Here is an 18,640-nt window from a genome sequence, read left to right as displayed (position 1 = left end):
ACCACCTTATGTATACTGAAAAAAAGGCCAATAAGATGCTTCTATAAGACCCAAAAATCACTGGTCTTCACTTCTCCACAACATGGCAATTAACCATAATCTTTCATGACAGTAGGTCAAGTTACTATAGAACAAGAGGATGTACAGAACATGAAAGGCCACGAAGCAGAAATGACAATGTCTACTGACTCTTGCTCGCCAACATAAAGAAATATGTCTCTGAACTGAATTTAACATGTACAGCGGTGCTTGAAAGTTAGTGAACCCAACTAAATTTTACATATTAGATAAAAGTGTACAATCTGATGTAAATTTGTCAAAGAGTGGATAAAAATACTGAAATAAAGGTACCTTCACACTCAGCAACTTTACGAGAACGACAACGATCCGTGACGTTGCAGCGTCCTGGTTAGCGATCTCGTTGTGTTTGACACGCAGCAGCGATCAGGATCCTGCTGTGATATCGCTGGTCGGAGCTAGAAGTCCAGAACTCTATTTGGTCGTCAGATCGGCGTGTATCGTCGTGTTTGACAGCAAAAGCAACGATGTCAGCAATGTTTTACATGGAGCTAACGACCTGTGAGAACGATAAGTGCGTCACCGCTACGTCACAGGATCGCTCCTGCATCGTTCTGGCGCTGCTGTGTTTGACATCTCTACAGCGACCTAAACAGCGACGCTGCAGCGATCGGCTCGTTGTCTATATCGCTGCAGCGTCGCTGAGTGTGACGGTACCTTAAGACTGTGTTCACAACATATCTTATCCACTTGTCAGTAGCTACGTCAGGGAATATGTCTGAAGCCCTGAAACACAAGATTTAGGCGTTTGTGCTGAAGGGCCCTTGACTTTAATCAAAAGAAAAAAGGGATTTGCAAAAAGGGGAGGGTGAGCAGGAAAGTAGTGAGGAGAGATTAGTCAGGCAGCAGAGTTAAGGATGGACTGGAGAGGTGTGAGTGTTAGAAGGTAGGCCACAGAGGAGGATGTTACAGTAGTCAAGGCAGGAGATGATTAGGGCATTTACAAGCATTTTAGTAGTTTGAGGGCTGAGGGCTAAGGAAAGGACGGATTCTAGAAATATTTTTGAGCTGGAGGCGACAGGTGGTGGCGACAGCTTGGATGTGCAGTTTGAAGAACAGGGCAGAGTCAAAGGTTACTCCAAGGCAGCGGATTTCTGGTACAGGGGAAAGTGTGATGTCATTTATTGTGATATATCTATTAGGTAGGGAAGATACACGAGTCAGAGGAAAGATTATGAGTTTAGATTTGTCCACATTGAGCTTGAGGAAGCGAGAGGAGAAGGAGGAGGATATGGCTGATAGACACTCTGGGATTCTGGAGAGCAGAGAGGTGACATCTGGGCCAGAGAGGTAGATCTGAGTGTCATCAGCGTATAAATGGTACTGAAAGCCATAGGACTTCATGAGTTGTCCCAGGCAACTATGTGGGAAAAACAAGATAATCTGGTAGTTATACCGTATAATGGCTAACAAAAATAGATGATTTTTATTATTATTTATTTATATAGCACCATTGATTCCATGGTGCTGTACATGAGAAGGGGATACATCCAAAATACAAATATCACTTACAGTAGACAAACTAACAATGACTGACTGGTACAGAGGGAAGGGGACCTTTAGGCCAAGGGTATAGATGGAAAAGAGTAGGGGTCCTAGGACAGAGCCCAGAGGGATACCAACAGAGAGAGGGCGGGATGAGGAGGTAGTGTGGGGGAGTAGGAATTGCTAAGATGTGTGGTTTGTAAGGTATGAGGAGATCCAGGATATGGCAAGGTCTTTGATGCCAAAAGGAAGAAGATCTACAGGGTCATTCCATGGTACCTTACGTTACATTCACAAGCCAAAAACTGGCTACAGACTGTTCTTTGAAGGCATAAAAATAAACTAGGCACTCAAAGATGATTTTTTTTTACTTTTAATGTAGTCAACGCAAAACGTTTTTTCCCCATTTGGCCTTTATCAATTACAAACTATACATGAGTGTCAGGGATTTGTGGGAATCCTGTGGATTTTTAGTGAGGCACGTCTCAGTATGGTCACTTTCATAAGGGTATGAGGCATTTAAAAAGGAAAAACCCCAATGGTAAACAAGCCAGGGGACCTGAATGTGTGCACGTGCCTGGAGAAGAACGCAGCGTCCGCTGCTTGTCAGCTGACACAGGATTCCCACGAATCCCTGACACTCCTGTATAGTTTGTAATTGGTAAAGGTCAAATGCGGCCAAAACATTTTGCCTTGACTACACTAAAAGTCAAAAAATTCATCTTTAAGTTGAGTGCCTAGTTTATTTTTATTACTTCATGGTGTGGGATCCTACTACGGCACCTTCCTTAGTAGTGCACACGGTTCTCTATTTGTTCTTTGAAGGCAGGCACAAAAAGGAGTGAATGTATAATGTACATTAAACTATTCTCAATAGATTTCAACACAGTTTTATTTTTCAACAATAAAATTAAATACAAAATACAGTGTTATTACTTGGTAACTTACGTTACAAAAAAAAGGAGTCCTTCATGAGTCTGCCAAATTTTCTGTTCTGGTAAACAGTGGAGAAGCACTATTTTTATTGTATTAAAACTCCATAGTCCCAGCAACTTTAAGGCTACTTTCACACTAGCGTTAACTGCATTACGTCTCAAAACGTCTTTTTTCAGAAAAAACGCATCCAGCAAAAGTTTTTGCTGGATGCGTTTTTTCCCCATAGACTTGTATTGGCGACGTATTGCGACGGATTGGCATACGTTGTGTGCGTCGTACGACGGATGCGTCGAAATTTGGCGACACGTCGTCGGCAAAAAACGTTGCTTGTAGCGTTTTTTGTCTCCGCCTAAAAAACGTGTCGCGACGCATCCTGCGGCATGCGTCGTTGGCTACAATGGAAGCCTATGAGCGACGGATGCGTCGGGACACGTCGTACGACGCAATGCAGCGCTGCAATACGTTTTTTTACACTGAGCATGCTCAGAAGCTGGATTTTGTTGCCAATTGGCCAGACACCCCCAAATCTATATAAACCTGGCCTGGGCCTTCAACCCCACATATATGGCCACGTACTTAAGTGCCACGTATATAGGTGCCACGTATTTCAGTGCCACATACTATAAATACTATAACCACGTGGTTATACGTGGCACTGAAATATCGTGGCACGTAAATACGTGGCACTTAAATGCGTGGCACTGAAATATCGTGGCATTTACATGAAGTACGTGGCACTTCTGTACGTGGCACTTCTGTACGTGGCACCTATATACGTGGCACCTATATACGTGCCACCTATATAGGTGCCACCTATATAGGTGCCACGTATATAAGTGCCACGTATATAAGTGCCACGTATATAAGTGCCACGTATATAAGTGCCACGTATATAGGTGCCACGTACATAAGTGCCACGTACATAAGTGCCACGTATTTCACGTAAATGCCACAATATTTCAGTGCCATGTATTTCAGTGCCACGCATTTAAGTGCCACGTATTTACGTGCCACGATATTTCAGTGCCACGTATAACCACGTAGTTATAGTATTTATAGTACGTGGCACTTAAATACGTGGCACTGAAATACGTGGCACTATGACTGTCAGAAAATGTTCATTAAACGGTTAGGTGTAAGGTTAGGGGTAGGGTTAGGGTTTGGATCCCTTTATCATCATCCGTAGTTCATTAATCTGATGTATCCAGAGTCGCCTCCGTCTCCGTTGCTGCAGAAGCATCCTACGTCTTTCCGCTGCCGCCTCCTTCTCCCGCACTATGATATCCAGGCGATTCGTCTCAAAGATAACGTCGGTAACCAAGCTAGCAATCCTCACAAGAACACCTTCCATCGCTGCCACAAAACTAAAACCCTCAAAGATGGGCTGTAAAAACAGTAACTATATAGTTTTCCATATTTTCCAGTAGCCAATCAAATTTGGGAGCCTCCCATTTTAAAAACGGATCCGTCGTAAAAACGGATGCAACGGATGGTAAAAACGGATGCAACGTATGCAACGCATCCAGTATTTCGACGGAAACGTTTAGCGGATTTGCGACGGATCCGTCGAAATGCTGTATGCGTTGCATACGTTTTTCACTTTTTTTGACGCATCCGTTTTTTTCGGTAAAAAACGGATTTGCGACGTAATGCAGTTAATGCTAGTGTGAAACTAGCCTAAACAATTTATTTTAACCTCAAGTTAAAAGCAACAGTTTTTATTACAAGAAATATAGATAACTTACGTTACCGCACAGTATAGTAACTTTCGTTACTAAGATGCTGGCAACTTAAGTTACAATATGTTACCATCCATTGGATTAACCTTATTGTAAGGCAAGTTCCCATCATCTTTGTAACGTAAGTTACTATATTGTGTTGTAACGTAAGATACCATGGAATGATCCTACAGTAGGATGCAGTAGTCAACTGTGTTGAAGGCAGAGGACAGGTCTAGAAGGAGGAGTATAGAGAATGATGTTACAAAGCAAGCTTTCAAAACCTCTTCGGTCCCTTCCTCAGGCATGGTATAAAAGAAAACACAAAAATATATGCACAAACAAATCAAAAAAAAAAAAAAAAAAAGAGGAGGTATGGTATAGTAAATTAACATTTAAATAAACAAAGTAAGCTCAGAGAATGAATCCTTAATTGGATTACCGTATATACTCGAGTATAAGCCGACCCGAGTATAAGCCGACCCCCCTAATTTTGCCACAAAAAACTGGGAAAACTTATTGACTCGAGTATAAGCCTAGGGTGGAAAATGCAGCAGGTACCGGTGAATTTCAAAATTAGAAATAGATACTCCATACCATTCATTATGGCCCCATAGATGCTCCACATACAGCTGTGCCATATATAATGCTCTGCACGTTCATTATGGCCCCATAGATACTCCACATAAAGCTGTGCCATATATACAATGCTCTGCACCGTTGCCCCATAGATAGCTGTGCCATATATATAATGCTCTGCACCGTTGCCCCATAGCTCTGCCATATATATAATGCTCTGCACCGTTGCCCCATAGCTGTGCCATATATATAATGCTCTGCACCGTTGCCCCATAGCTCTGCCATATAGTGCTCTGCACCGTTGCCCCATAGCTGTGCCATATAGTGCTCTGCACCGTTGCCCCATAGCTGTGCCATATATATAATGCTCTGCACCGTTGCCCCATAGCTGTGCCATATAGTGCTCTGCTCCGTTGCCCCATAGCTGTGCCATATAGTGCTCTGCACCGTTGCCCCATAGCTGTGCCATATAGTGCTCTGCACCGTTGCCCCATAGCTGTGCCATATAGTGCTCTGCACCGTTGCCCCATAGCTGTGCCATATAGTGCTCTGCACCGTTGCCCCATAGCTGTGCCATATAGTGCTCTGCACCGTTGCCCCATAGCTGTGCCATATATATAATGCTCTGCACCGTTGCCCCATAGCTGTGCCATATATATAATGCTCTGCACCGTTGCCCCATAGCTGTGCTATATAGTGCTCTGCTCCGTTGCCCCATAGCTGTGCCATATAGTGCTCTGCTCCGTTGCCCCATAGCTGTGCCATATATAGTGCTCTGCACCATTGCCCCATAGCTGTGCCATATAGTGCTCTGCACCATTGCCCCATAGATGCTCCACATAAATATGTGCTGCTGCCGCTGCAATAAAAAAAAAAAAAAAAAACACACATACTCACCTGTCTTGCTTGCAGCTCCTCGGCGCCATCTTCCCGGCGTCTCTCTGCACTGACTGATCAGGCAGAGGGCGGCGCGCACACTATATGCGTCATCGCGCCCTCTGCCTGCAGTCAGTGCAGAGAGACGCCGGGAAGATGGAGACAGCGCCCGGCGTGTGGAACGAGGACAGGTGAATATGTCATACTTACCTGCTCCCGGCGTCCCGCTCCTTCCCCCTGCCTGTCTTCGGTGCCGCAGCCTCTTTCTCTATCAGCGGTCACCGGCACCGCTTCATTAGAGAAATGAATTATGCGGCTCCGCCCCTATGGGAGGTGGAGCAGCCTATTCATTTCTCTAATGAGCGGTCCCACGTGACCGCTCAGGGGAAGAGGCTGCGGCACCCGGAGACAGTGGGACGGGCAGGGGGAGCGACAGGAGCCCCGGAAGCAGGTAAGTATATGACAGTGCTCACCCGCCGACCCCACCACCGATCATGACTCGAGTATAAGCCGAGGGGGCACTTTCAGCCCAAAAATTTGGGCTGAAAATCTCGGCTTATACTCGAGTATATACGGTACATTAGTGGTGCGAATCATTTATAGTCCTAATATCCAAGTAAGATCAGAGGCCGGATGCCCTCCTCTCTAGAGCAGATTCCTCAGATTCTGTAGTGTGTCATAAATCCTCCTGACAGATTTAGTCCTGTGTGGACAGAATCAACGACTCTAATAAGCTTGTATCCCCAGACCCTTTAAAACCACAAAAAGAGGACTTAGAAATCCTCCAAAATTATGCAGAAAATAACAGAAAAAGAGGCAGAGATGCTTACCTGCCCACGCCTCCAAACAAATGCACTATCAGGGTGCAACGCAGACCCAATTAAACCTGTGCCACCACCTTTAATTGGGTCTGCTGCACCCTGATAGTGCATTTGTTTGGAGGTCTGGGCAGGTAAGTATCTCTGCCTTTTTTCTGGAGTTATCTCCAGACCCTGCAATGTTTTTGAGATTTAAAATTGCCTTTTAATATATGACAACTTTCATATTGTTTATGTAATGTCCTGGATCACAGAAATTGTTTAGAAACCATTAAATGTTTTTGCTTGTTTTTTTATCTGTAATTGTGTTGCGATGAGACCTCATCCTTGCTCTCAGTTTCTGTCATGTTTCTCCCACATAGGACATATAGTGCACAGAATTAAGAACACCACATTGGAAGAACAACATGTGAATGTCCCGGGAATGTTATAGTCCTGATGTGTGGTGGGAATCGGTATCCTGTCTTTGGTCTCTACATGAGTGAAGGTTTTGAAGCTCTTCACATTGCATGGATAAGTTCCTCTCGGTGAATCTGAGGGCACTGAACTTCAGATGATGAGGTTTCTTAAATTTGGAGGTGGCCTGTAGCACATCAAGGGAGGGTCTTTGAATACTGTCTTTATCCGGTCATCCTTGTGTAAGGGTACTGTCACACAGTGCAATTTTGATTGCTACGACGGTACGATTCATGACGTTCTAGCGATATCGTTACGATATCGCAGTGTCTGACACGCAGCAGCGATCAGGGATCCTGCTGAGAATCGTACGTCGTAGCAGATCGTTTGGAACTTTCTTTCGTCGCTTGATCACCCGCTGACATCACTGGATCGTTGTGTGTGACACCGATCCAGCGATGTGTTCGCTTGTAACCAGGGTAAACATCGGGTAACTAAGCGCAGGGCCGCGCTTAGTAACCCGATGTTTACCCTGGTTACCAGCGTAAACGTAAAAAAAAAAAACAGTACATACTCACATTCCGGTGTCTGTCCTCCGGCGTCTCAGCTTCTCTGCACTGTGAGCGCCTGCCGGCCGGAAAGCGAGCACAGCGGTGACGTCTGACGTCACCGCTCTGCTTTCCGGCTATGGTGCTTACACAGTGCAGAGAAGCAGAACGCCGGGGGACAGACACCGGAATGTAAGTATGTACTGTTTGTTTTTTTTACGTTTATGCTGGTAACCAGGGTAAACATCGGGTTACTAAGCGCGGCCCTGCGCTTAGTAACCCGATGTTTACCCTGGTTACCCGGGGACTTCGGCATCGCTCCAGCGCCGTGATTGCAACGTGTGACCGCAGTCTACGACGCTGGAGCGATAATCATACGACGCTGTGACGTCACGGATCGTGCCGTCGTAGCGATCAAAATTGCACTGTGTGACAGTACCCTAAGATGTGAAGTTTATCAGTTTTTGTCAGTACCTCAAGCTGTGGGTTGTAGGTCACCACTGGAGGTACACGATTATTTATTTTTTCTTGGTTTTGAAGTAATCGACTGCGGAGGATCCTTCTGGCTCTAATGATCTGATCATCAATGGAGGTGGGGTGGTAGCCTTGATTTAAAAATGACTTTTTAAGATGTGTTAAGTGTCCATCCCTGTCCACTGGGCTGGAACAGATACAGTTATATATAAAGGCCTGGCTGTAGACAATGGACTTTTTAATGCGTTTCGGGTGGAAGCTGTCCCACAGTAACTACCGTAAATAATCTGACAGACATTTTTTCATCAGTATACAACTATGTAAGGTGGACAACAAAATGCAGTCAACTACATTTTATTATGTGCCTGAAATATAGGCAGATACTGCCGAAACGTCCATCGTCTGAAAAGTTACTTGAAAGAACAGTTACCCTTTACAGAAAAATATATGTGCAAAAAGAGCCCCCAAGTGTCCAAGAAATGCTTTCAATGTTTCGCCTGACAACCTGCAGCACTAAACACCCTTTTACAATGTGCTGACAAGGAATCAAGGATGGTCAGATTTACTATTGAATTCAGGAGCCAGCCAAAACAACCTTAGCTGACTTCCGCAGGTGCCAGCAACAGATTTCCAGACTACCTGACTCCTGGTCTTTGAAATCCAATACATACCCCCGTGCGATGAGTAGGATGCAGTGCAATACACTAGCCCTGTCACTGGCCACTTATTCATCACTGACCTGTTTACAGGTCACTGGCAGTGAACAATGCGAGCTGCACTCACTACTGCCTGCGGCAAACACCCCTACGTCACAGATCAGTGACTCTCCAGTCCTGAAATCTTCACTTCTTCTAGTGCACTAGAAACTGGATTGCAAAGAACAACACTTCTTTAGCCACTTTAAGGTAAATCAAAAAGCTTTGGGGCTTACGCAACAATTTGCCATTTCTGGCATGATCTACCATAGTTTAATAGAAATTACCCATTTTTTAAATAACATCTTTCCAATTTCTTTTACAGAAAGATTATTTGTAAAATAAGCATTTAATAATTACAGTTGTCCAACTGGTGTCTATACATCCTGGTGCATATAGGCTCACAGACTGCAACTGGACTATGGGGGGGGGGGGTGTTTCTTCTGCTTATATTTACTGGGGGACAGCTACATAATTCCCTATTTCTACACCCATTAAAACAAATAGGCACCCAGAAAACATGTATAGTATCTGTGACTTGTGCTGCAGCATGTGGAAGCACTTAAACAAGTGTGGCCCACAGATGGGCTCAGAGGGCCCCACATCTATAAGGTATAGCATACAGAAAGTGCTAGGTGCAGTAACCACCAGGGAGACAAGCTGATCATCAGGTAACAGTCACATATTGAGGCTACGTTCACACGTCCAGTAATCACCGGTTAGAACAAATCCAGCAGCAATCCGTTGATGGAAAAATGTTGTGCAGACATTTGCCAGCTGGAAAAAAGTTTCAACTAGATCCATTTTGCTAACATTGAAGTCTATGGAAAACTGGTCCGTTCCATAGCCATCAATTTTTCTTTCATTTGAAAGGGATCAAGCAAGCAAAAAACAGATCCTTTTCAAATGGAAGGAAACTGATGGCCAATTAACAGGTCCCTTTCCTACAGACTTTAATGTCTGAAAAAAAATTGGATCCAGTTGAAAACAGCTTTTTGTTCAGCCCTTCGAAAAAAAAAAGTTATGTCTGCAAAATATTTTTGTCAACAGATTGCTGCTGGACCGTTATAACAGTTATTACTGGACATGTGAACATATGAAGACCTGACGTAGAAGCGAAACGTGCGCTGGGGACACCATACAAACTTAACATCTAATCATGTAAGTGCCTTTCCATACCTTTTCTTGCCTGATATGCTGCACTATTGTGAACACTTTAGTGATGCCAAGGGCCCAGCCATAGTCAGGTTTTGTATGCACTTTATTTACCCTTCTTTGGCCACACGTGATATGTTGTCTCTGCTTGCTTAGCAGCAACCCTGTTTAATATTCATTCCCTTTCATGTTTATAATGATTTAATAGTAAACTTTCTGGCAATTTGTACTGTTGGTTCTTTCTAGTCGTTATCTGATTTTCAGTTTTTGCCTATTTATCATTTTTTGGGGTATTATTGTAGTTATCATAGCCAAATTAGTCTTAAAAGGAATCTGTTACAAGAAAAATGTTAGTAACTTGCAGATATGGAGTTAATCGCATTCTGAACCTGCCGGGCGCCTGCACTTAGAGCCCCGCTGCTGGGATGAATGTAACTTTATTCCTCCAAGCTGCGTTCGGTGTTCAGTTACCGGTATGGTGGTGGCACGGTTTCAGTCACCGCTCGGTGTGGGGTGTGGTTACAGCTGCAGCTCCTATATACAGAGCGGTGACTACACCCGTGCCAGTACCATCTTCCGTGACTGTACGCAAAGCATATATGTCGGCAGCGTGGCTCTAAGTGCAGGTGGTCGCATGATGCCGGAACGCTATTAACCTGCAGATTAACCCCACATCTTCGGGTTAATCACTTTTTTCCTGTGACAGGTTCCAATTTAAGGTCCCCCAAAAACAATGGATAAAAGTCTGCAAAACCAGATGATTTTTATCAGGATTGGACAACCAGAAAATGTCGGAGGACATGAGGATAGGGCGGTTTGTACTCATTTTCCCAATCCTTTTGATCAACATTTTGTATCAGTGCTAATTAGCCAATTTAGCTGAATTTATGGATAAAAGAAGTACTCCAAGTAATCTGTGCACCATGTCTGGAGTACGGGTCTCCCAACTATGAGTGTGTTGGGGAGCAGAGTGCATGCGCAGTCCTTCTCTATACAGCAGTCACAGTGAGAGGTCTGCACAGTGGTCTCAGGCCATGTTCACACACTGCGGGTTCCTCTGCGGGTTAATCCCGCAGCGGAATTGAAAATCTGCAGGGCAAAACCGCTGTGGTTATCCCTGCAGATTTATCGCGGTTTGTTCCGCGGTTTCCGCTGAAGGGATTACTGCTGTACTATTGATGCTGCATATGCAGCATCAATAGTAATGTAAAAAATAATAAAAATTGGCTATACTCACCCTCTGACGTCGCAATCTCCCCGGCGCTGCAAGCGGCTGTGCCGACAAGGACCTTCGTGACGTCACGGTCATGTGACCGCGGCGTCATCACGGTCATGTGACCGCGACGTCACCACAGGTCCTGTTCGGCACAGCAACTGAGACCGGACGGCCGCGGGCAGCGCTGAGAGGTGAGTATAGCTTCATTTTTTATTTTAATTCTTTTTTTTTTACACTATTTTATGGTTCCCAGGGCCTGGAGGAGAGTCTCCTCTCCTCCACCCCGGGTACCATCGGCACATTATCCGCTTACTTCCCGCAACGTGGGCACAGCCCCATGCGGGAAGTAAGCGGTTCAATGCATTCCTATGGGTGCAGAATCGCAGCGATTCTGCACAAAGAAGTGACATGCTGCGGGTTGTAAACCGCTGCGTTTCTGCGCGGTTTTTCCCGCAGCATGTGCACTGCGGTTTGCGGTTTCCATAGGGTTTACATGTTAATGTAAACGCTATGGAAACTGCTGCGGACCCGCAGCATCAAAATCGCGGCGGTTCCGCGGTAAAAACCGCAGCGTGTGAACATGGCCTCAATGTGTCTGGTATATACAAAGAAACCAAGTGCAGCATATGAAGACTCAACTGCCCAGACAGGAGGTACAGGCCGGACCTATGTAATTGTTTATATATTATGGCAGCAAAATGGATCAACCTAACTACAAGTCCTGTACAAATACATGACTATCAGAAATGAGAATATTCAACTTTATTTTTAGAAATTGAAGTCTTCTACACCATACCATTCTATGTATCTATACACAACATCATGGAAATCCAGCGGCCACTTAACATGTACAGACAGCCACCCATCACCTGCCATCTTGGCCTCTGCAAAATGAGAAGACTGCCAGAGAAGGAGCTGCTTTTTCTTAATGGCACATTGCTAATAAAGGACAGCCCCAAACAAAAGACCCCTTTTAGGTTAAAAAACAACAACTGATAAAGGTACAGGAACAAGGGATGTTTTGTTGAGAAAATGGGTCTCATCATTGGTTCAGACTTACTGCAGCTCTGCCTCTTGTGACTGGCTTCCAATGAGGAGATTGGGCTTGTGTCAGGCTCAAGGAGTGTCGGGGTGCACAGACAAGTGGACAAAGTTTTGGTAGCACTCACTCTGGGCAAGAGAGAACTGTCAATCAGAAAGGGCGGGGTCTCCAAAATGTAACCTGAGACAGCCTAATGGTGCTCTGAGCCATTGGCCATGCCAAGGGGGCACTGACCATCTCTAATTGGCCTTTGAATTAATACTAATTGCATAGCATGTATTCCACAATAAATATCCACAATGTCAACTAATAAATTGCAGATGACAAATATGCAGTGCCGGGCACGCTGCACTGTGGATATGCTCTGCAGCGAGTAGATGACATTTACATAAAAGGTCACTGCACAACGCTGGTACCATAATATGTAGCAAAGTTTCTGTCCAAAAAAAAAAATCAAAATGGAAAACCTGCAGTGTATACTGGTCAGGAAGTAGAACCCATGGCGGTATAGGCAATTCCCACTGATCACTTCCCTTCGGCGTTCAATAGGCCCAAAATGACAAATAGTGTCTCTTGACCAGGCCTGTGGAGTCTGAGTCCATTTTGGTGGAGTCGGAGTCATGGAAATTGAGGAGTTGGAGGTTTGGCTTACCAACTCCACAGCCTTGCTCTTGACGCAGAGCTAGGCAGATCCATAGACTAAGATCTTGGCTGGCAAATGTTACTGCTATTCTATAAAAAGGGGTGAACAACACTGTTCCAGCCCCATGAGCTACAGTAAAATATCAGAAGTCATCACCACATATCTTATAGGTGCCAATACCCCTTTTAGGACTCCCAGCTATAAGGAGGTTAGAGGTCCTCTTCTGTCCCACTCACGAGCCAGGAAGAAATAGACCAAGGATTCTCCTTTCTCCCTTATATTTTATGTGAGACGCAGATAAAATTCAACCCTATCTTCTCCGATAAATGACACTGATTATGACAGCACTCATGCACGGCCACTACTTCACTCCATGTACTTCTAACGTACATAATGACACGGCCTCAGCCATTAATAGTTACCCATCTACTCCCTAGAATGGTAAGTACATATGATCAGCCTCGTCTATGACCACCAAGTGAGGCCAGCACAGAAATGCAGAGGGCCAACGTAGTCCCCAGGCCATAGGGTGGGCCCCCATGCTAGAGGCAACCAGTATAAGGCAGAGTACTATATCCATTATTGTCCTAGCATTGGAGACTATGGGTGACAGATGCCACCCACCGCACATGAACTGATGTCTACTCCTATCTGAATGTCCTACTGTGACATTTCCACTGAAACGTACATATTTTAATCATAGATTCTCCTTAATCCAAAAAAAAAAAAAAAAAAGGAGACCAGAATAAAATGAAGGCATGGTACAAGTGAGAAGAGGAGAAATTAGGGTGCCGCTGCTATTACACCTGACACTGACAAAAGCGAACCCTTCCCAAATCGCTAGATAAGATCGGTAAAAAAGGGCCACGATAGAAAGGACGGCGGAAGCGTGCACCGTTCTACAGTCAGTGCTCGCACGCCAGTATCTCCAGCACAGCGGCCCCCCATCGGTGATGCCACAGACATGCTCACTGGACTGAAGTGGAGGAACAAAGCCCTGACGTCAATTACTGGAGATTCAGCCCATCACAGGCCGATCAGCACGGCACACACCGCTAGCTCGTACCGGGAGCACACAAAGCCAGAAAACATGGATATCAACGAGGAGGCCAGCCTGCCGTCGGTAATAGGGGCTTCATTCACCACAGCTGGGGGCCGCCGCGGACCACTTTATCATCACAAAAGAACCGTTAGGGCTTGATGAGAAGACAAGGGGCGGGCGCTGCAGCCCCTCTTATGTGATCTCATGCATAGTCCTGTCAAAAAGCAGTGGGGTCTGAAGGGTTAATCAAAGCACACACTGAGAAGCTGGAGGATGTGACACCTATACAGATGTCCACCCCCAGAGCCAGGAGCTGGTGCCCAGCGACAGCCTGCCCAGATATAAATAGGCTCTGGGGGAGGTGGGCACTTGCCAGGCCTGGCCACTCCATTCCCCCCAGAGGGGCTGTCTGGGGAGAACAATAAGGGCTCCTCCAATCAGGAACACCCTGCACCTCCTGCTACAAGGCTGACACTCCTCAAGAGGTTCTGCAGCAGCAGCAGCAGCAATCATCCTGATGCCTGGTCATGTGACACACGTGTAGCTGGAGGTGATGGGGTCAGCAGCAGGCATGGAGGAGGGTCACACATGACAATCCATAAACACGGGGCTGGGGGAGGGGCACGGCGGCCTGGAGAGCGGCTTACCTCCTGTGAGGCCTCAGGGCCGGCCGCTGCCACAGCAGACTTGTCTCCCTCCTCCTCCTCCTCCTCCACTGTGCGGACGCCTGTCCTTAGCGGCCGCTCCGAGCCTCGGGTGCCCCTCTTGCGGCCTGGCCCATGTCGCTCTGCGGGATTCCGGGCGTCTCCTTTGTGTGAGCCGGCGAGCACTCGTTCCCTCTCCGGTAGCTCTGCGTCTCCCGGTCTCGGTGTCTCTCAGTGACCGTTGGGAGGGGCTCCCATGCAGTCACGTGACGCACCATGGGTGGAGCTTCTGGCTACTTTGGGCGTCGCTGTCTCGCTCTGCCTTGGCGCCAGCGTTCAGGCTACGTAAGGGAGCGCATGCGCAGTACTGCAGTGACAGCTACCTATGTGTCGCTATTACGTAGCCATTTTGTTGGTGGTAAATAGCTGTCCGGATTTTGTTTCTAGTTTTTTTTGTCTGCACTGTAACGTAACCTAAAGTACTCATGCAACTGTGTAATAAAATTGTAATTAACTGATAGTTTGGATGCTTTAGATTTTGATACAGCTGAAGCATGGGGGTTTACTCCACCTAGTGGTAAAGCAGAGTATTACACGTTACTCCTTACCGTGGCCTTTACAGGAGAGCCCAGTGTTGTGTAATGGCCATTCCATCAGGAATAAGTCTCCTCACATAGAGATGTACCAGGGCTGGCTCCATGAGTTATAGTCACACCATATTAGCTTCCATCTAATTTATTGACCTTAAGTTTTGGGGTCAGGAAATGAGACGACACGAGGTGGACGGCCTGAGCCGCTGCGGACGGTCAAAGATTGTCTGCAGCGGTGACATGACACCACCATTGCAGCTAAAACAATCAGAGCAGAGCAGCAGCTGGCAGCCGGGCTGGACCTGGGGAGGGGGATTACCTGAGTTTGGGGTTCACTTTACTGGAAGTGGAAAATCACATTAAGTCGGGTTCATACAACCGTATTAACCCCTTAGTGACAGAGCCAATTTGGTACTTAATGACCGGGGGCCAAGTTTTACAATGCTGCCCACTGTCACTTTATGAGGTAATAACTCTGGAACGCTTCAACCGATCTCACGAATTCTGAGAATGTTTTTTCGTGACATATTGTACTTCATGTTAGTGGTAAGATTTCTTTGATATGACTTGTGTTTATTTATGAATAAAAGCAGAAATTTGACAAAAAAAATTTAAATGTTGCAATTTTGGGCCCTTAAATCAGACAGTCATATCCCACAAAATAGTTAAAGAATAACATTTCCCACATATCTACTTTACATCAGCACAATATTGGAATCATATTTTTTTTTTGTTAGGACATTAGAAGGGTTAAAAGTTGACCAGCGATCTCTAATTTTTCCATCAAAATTTCCAAAACCATTTTTTTAGGGACCACCTCCCATTTGAAGTGACTTTGGGGGGTCAATATTACAGAAAATTCCCAAAAGTGACACCATTCTAAAAACTACACTCCTTATGGTGAAGAAAACCACATGCAAGTAGTTTATTAACCCTTCAGGTGCTTCACGAGAACTAAAGCACTGTGGAAGGAAAAAATGAACATTTCACTTTTTCACAAAAAATTTAATGTAGACCCAAACTTTATTACTTTCACAAGGGTATTAGGAGAAAATGGACCACAAAATTTGTTGAGCAATTTCTCCTGAATATGGCAATACCGCATATGTAGAGGAAAGCCACTGTTTGGGCACACGGTAGGGCTTAAAAGGGAGGGAGCACCGTGTGACTTTTTGAACAAAAAATTGGCTGGAATCAATGGTGGCACCATGTCGCGTTTGGACACCACCTGATGTACCTAAAGAGTGGAAACCCCCCAATACTAACTCCAACTCTAACCCCAACACACCCCTAATCCTAATCCCAAACCTAACCATAACCCTAACCCTGACCCTAACACACCCCTAACCCTAATCCCAACCTTAACTGTAATCCCAACTATAACCACAACAATAACACTAACTCCAACCCTAACCCTTGCCCAACCCTAACCCTAGCCAAAACCTAACCCTAGCCCAACTCTAGCCCCAACCCTAACCCTTACCCTAACCCTAGCCCAACCTTAACCATAGCCCAGCCATAACCTGAGCTCTAGCCACAACCCTAACACTAGCCCCTATTCTAACCCTAGCACAACCCTAAACTTAATGAAAAAATGTAAAAAAAAATTTTTTCATTTTATTATTTTTAGCTGTGATATACAATTTTTTTATTTTGATCACTGTGATAGACTATCACAGTGATCAAAATGAACCATTGTACATGCACCTGCAGTAGGGTCCAGGGACACTGTAGGTACTGGGGGGCTCGGGGGAACCCATTTATCTCTCCTCTGATGTAGTAGAACATATCAGAGGAGAGAGAAATTAAATGTGAAATCGGACTTTTTTTTTTGTGGTCGCCATTATTCCATGAATAACGGCAATTGCAACACCGGGGTTGGTAAAAACTGACTCGAATCATGTTCTCCGGGGTCTCAGCTAGCCCTGGTAGCCGAGACCCAGGAAAATTTCTGACACAGGGGGGCTTTAACCTTATTTGTCAGCACCTTTAAAAAGCGGTGCTGAGGAATAAGTACCCCTAACTGCCGCCATAAAAATGTGTATCGGCAGTCGTTAAGGGGTTAAAGAAACAGGCTAAACACTTCCACAAACTGCAGAGTGATGGCTGTGTGCTGGTCTGCATAGTGGAGGAGTGTAGGCAGAGCTGGCTACAGGTTTCGTGGGCCCCGGGCGAAAGAGTCTCAGTGGGCCGCTTAAATACATACCATGATTCATGATGCACAGATACGGCAGAGAAATATAGGTACGAGTATAGTGCAATGCCAAAGATTTCACTTCTTACATTACATGAGTGATATAAGATAAAAAAGTGTCCAATATTGTAGTATCATAAGCAAGAATGTAAGCCAATAATGGGGAACAGGCAAACACAGATAACACTTCGGCAGGGTTAGGGTTGGGCAAGGGTTAGGGTTGGGGCTAGGGTTAGGGTTGGGGTTAGTGTTATTGTTGTGGGATTAGGATTAGGGGTGTGTTGGGGTTAGAGTTGGATTTAGTATTAGGGGGTTTACACTGTTTAGGTACATCAGGTGGTGTCCAAACGTGACATGGTGCCACCATTGTTTCCAGCCAATTTTGTGTTTTTTCCTGGTGCTGCGTTGGTGTAGGAGAAGTGCGGGCTGCTGCACGCGGCTTGATGGTGGACCAGGACGGCTGGGCTGCTGCACTAGGCTGCGTGGTGGTGGTGGATGTGGATGGCTGGTCTTCTGCATTAAGCTGCATTGTGAAGCTTGGTATTTTTGGAAGTGTAATGTCCAGCGGTAATGGTGGTGGTGGTAGACAAGTCCCTTGGCGAGTCGATGCAGGCGGATTCTGCCACAGCTGATGTCCTGGAGCTGGTTGCACGGTAGGGAAAGAAATTTGTGCCTGCTGCTGATATCAGGACCGCTGCATGGCCTCGCTATAAGCATCCTGACAGGCCTTCATCACAAATAGCTGGAGATCAGGACTAAGGTTTTCCGTCACGTACCGTTCTATGGTTGAAAAATAATGTCGCGCCGGTCTATTAAGGTCGCCTTCCAGGCAGTCAAGGCATTTGTGGATGACTTCCTGGAACAGTATGATCACATGAGTGAACCCTCTCTCCATCCTATCCACAACCTCCTTCATCCCAGTCTGAAAGACTGAGCTTAAGTGAATAAACTCGGGCATGACTGACCTCTCCCAAGCCCTCTGCCACTGCCAAGCAGACCCAAGTAAGGTAGTAGCAGAGGGCTGGGAGACGGTAAAACCAGAAGTACTGGCTTCCTGTTCCCCAGCCTGTGAAGTCTGCCTGGCTGCTGCATCGCTGGTGGATGATTGGGATGGTGCCGGTTCGTTGGCTGGTCGATGAGGGGCCGCTCCAACAGAGGAAGATCCAAGTTCTACAGTGCTGCTCCAGATTCTGTGTGGAAATGAAATAAAGAAAGATTATTACAAAAAAAGAAAAAAATAAATAATAGTCAAAGACAACACGAAAGATATCACATTCACTGAAAAAGAGCTAGCCTCAGAAAAAAAGCTATTTATGATACTTGAATTTTCTTAGTTTTCGCGCTGCACCACTTCGAACCCGAATCTCCTCTCTCATGTCCTTATTGAAGCGATCCTTCATTGAACACCAACGAACTGTTACTCTCTTCTCTGTGAAGGGAGAAGAAATACAAAATTGTTAAAATACAGCAAAATTTACAGAAAAACAGAGGCGGACAAAATAGTTATACTT

The 18,640-nt window shown here is 45.6% G+C and overlaps 1 protein-coding gene across 2 annotated transcripts in view; it reads right to left on the bottom strand.

Moving 5' to 3' along the window:
* AFF4 (ALF transcription elongation factor 4) overlaps nucleotides 1–14,609 on the bottom strand; it is a 103,865-nt gene extending 89,256 nt beyond the window's left edge. The window contains exon 1 of one of the 2 annotated variants that reach the window (XM_077265864.1): nucleotides 14,349–14,609. The gene's annotated coding sequence lies outside the window, so the exon portion shown is untranslated. The remainder of the gene's footprint in view (nucleotides 1–14,348) is intronic. The other variant, XM_077265865.1, reaches the window with a different exon arrangement.
* Between the last annotated feature and the right edge of the window lie 4,031 nt (nucleotides 14,610–18,640).

The sequence above is a fragment of the Ranitomeya variabilis genome, chromosome 5, assembly GCF_051348905.1.
Source record: "Ranitomeya variabilis isolate aRanVar5 chromosome 5, aRanVar5.hap1, whole genome shotgun sequence".
In the NCBI taxonomy this organism is placed as follows: Eukaryota; Metazoa; Chordata; class Amphibia; order Anura; family Dendrobatidae; genus Ranitomeya; species Ranitomeya variabilis.
Note: the sequence above shows the minus strand (reverse complement) of the source record. Positions and strands in the feature narration are given on the sequence as shown.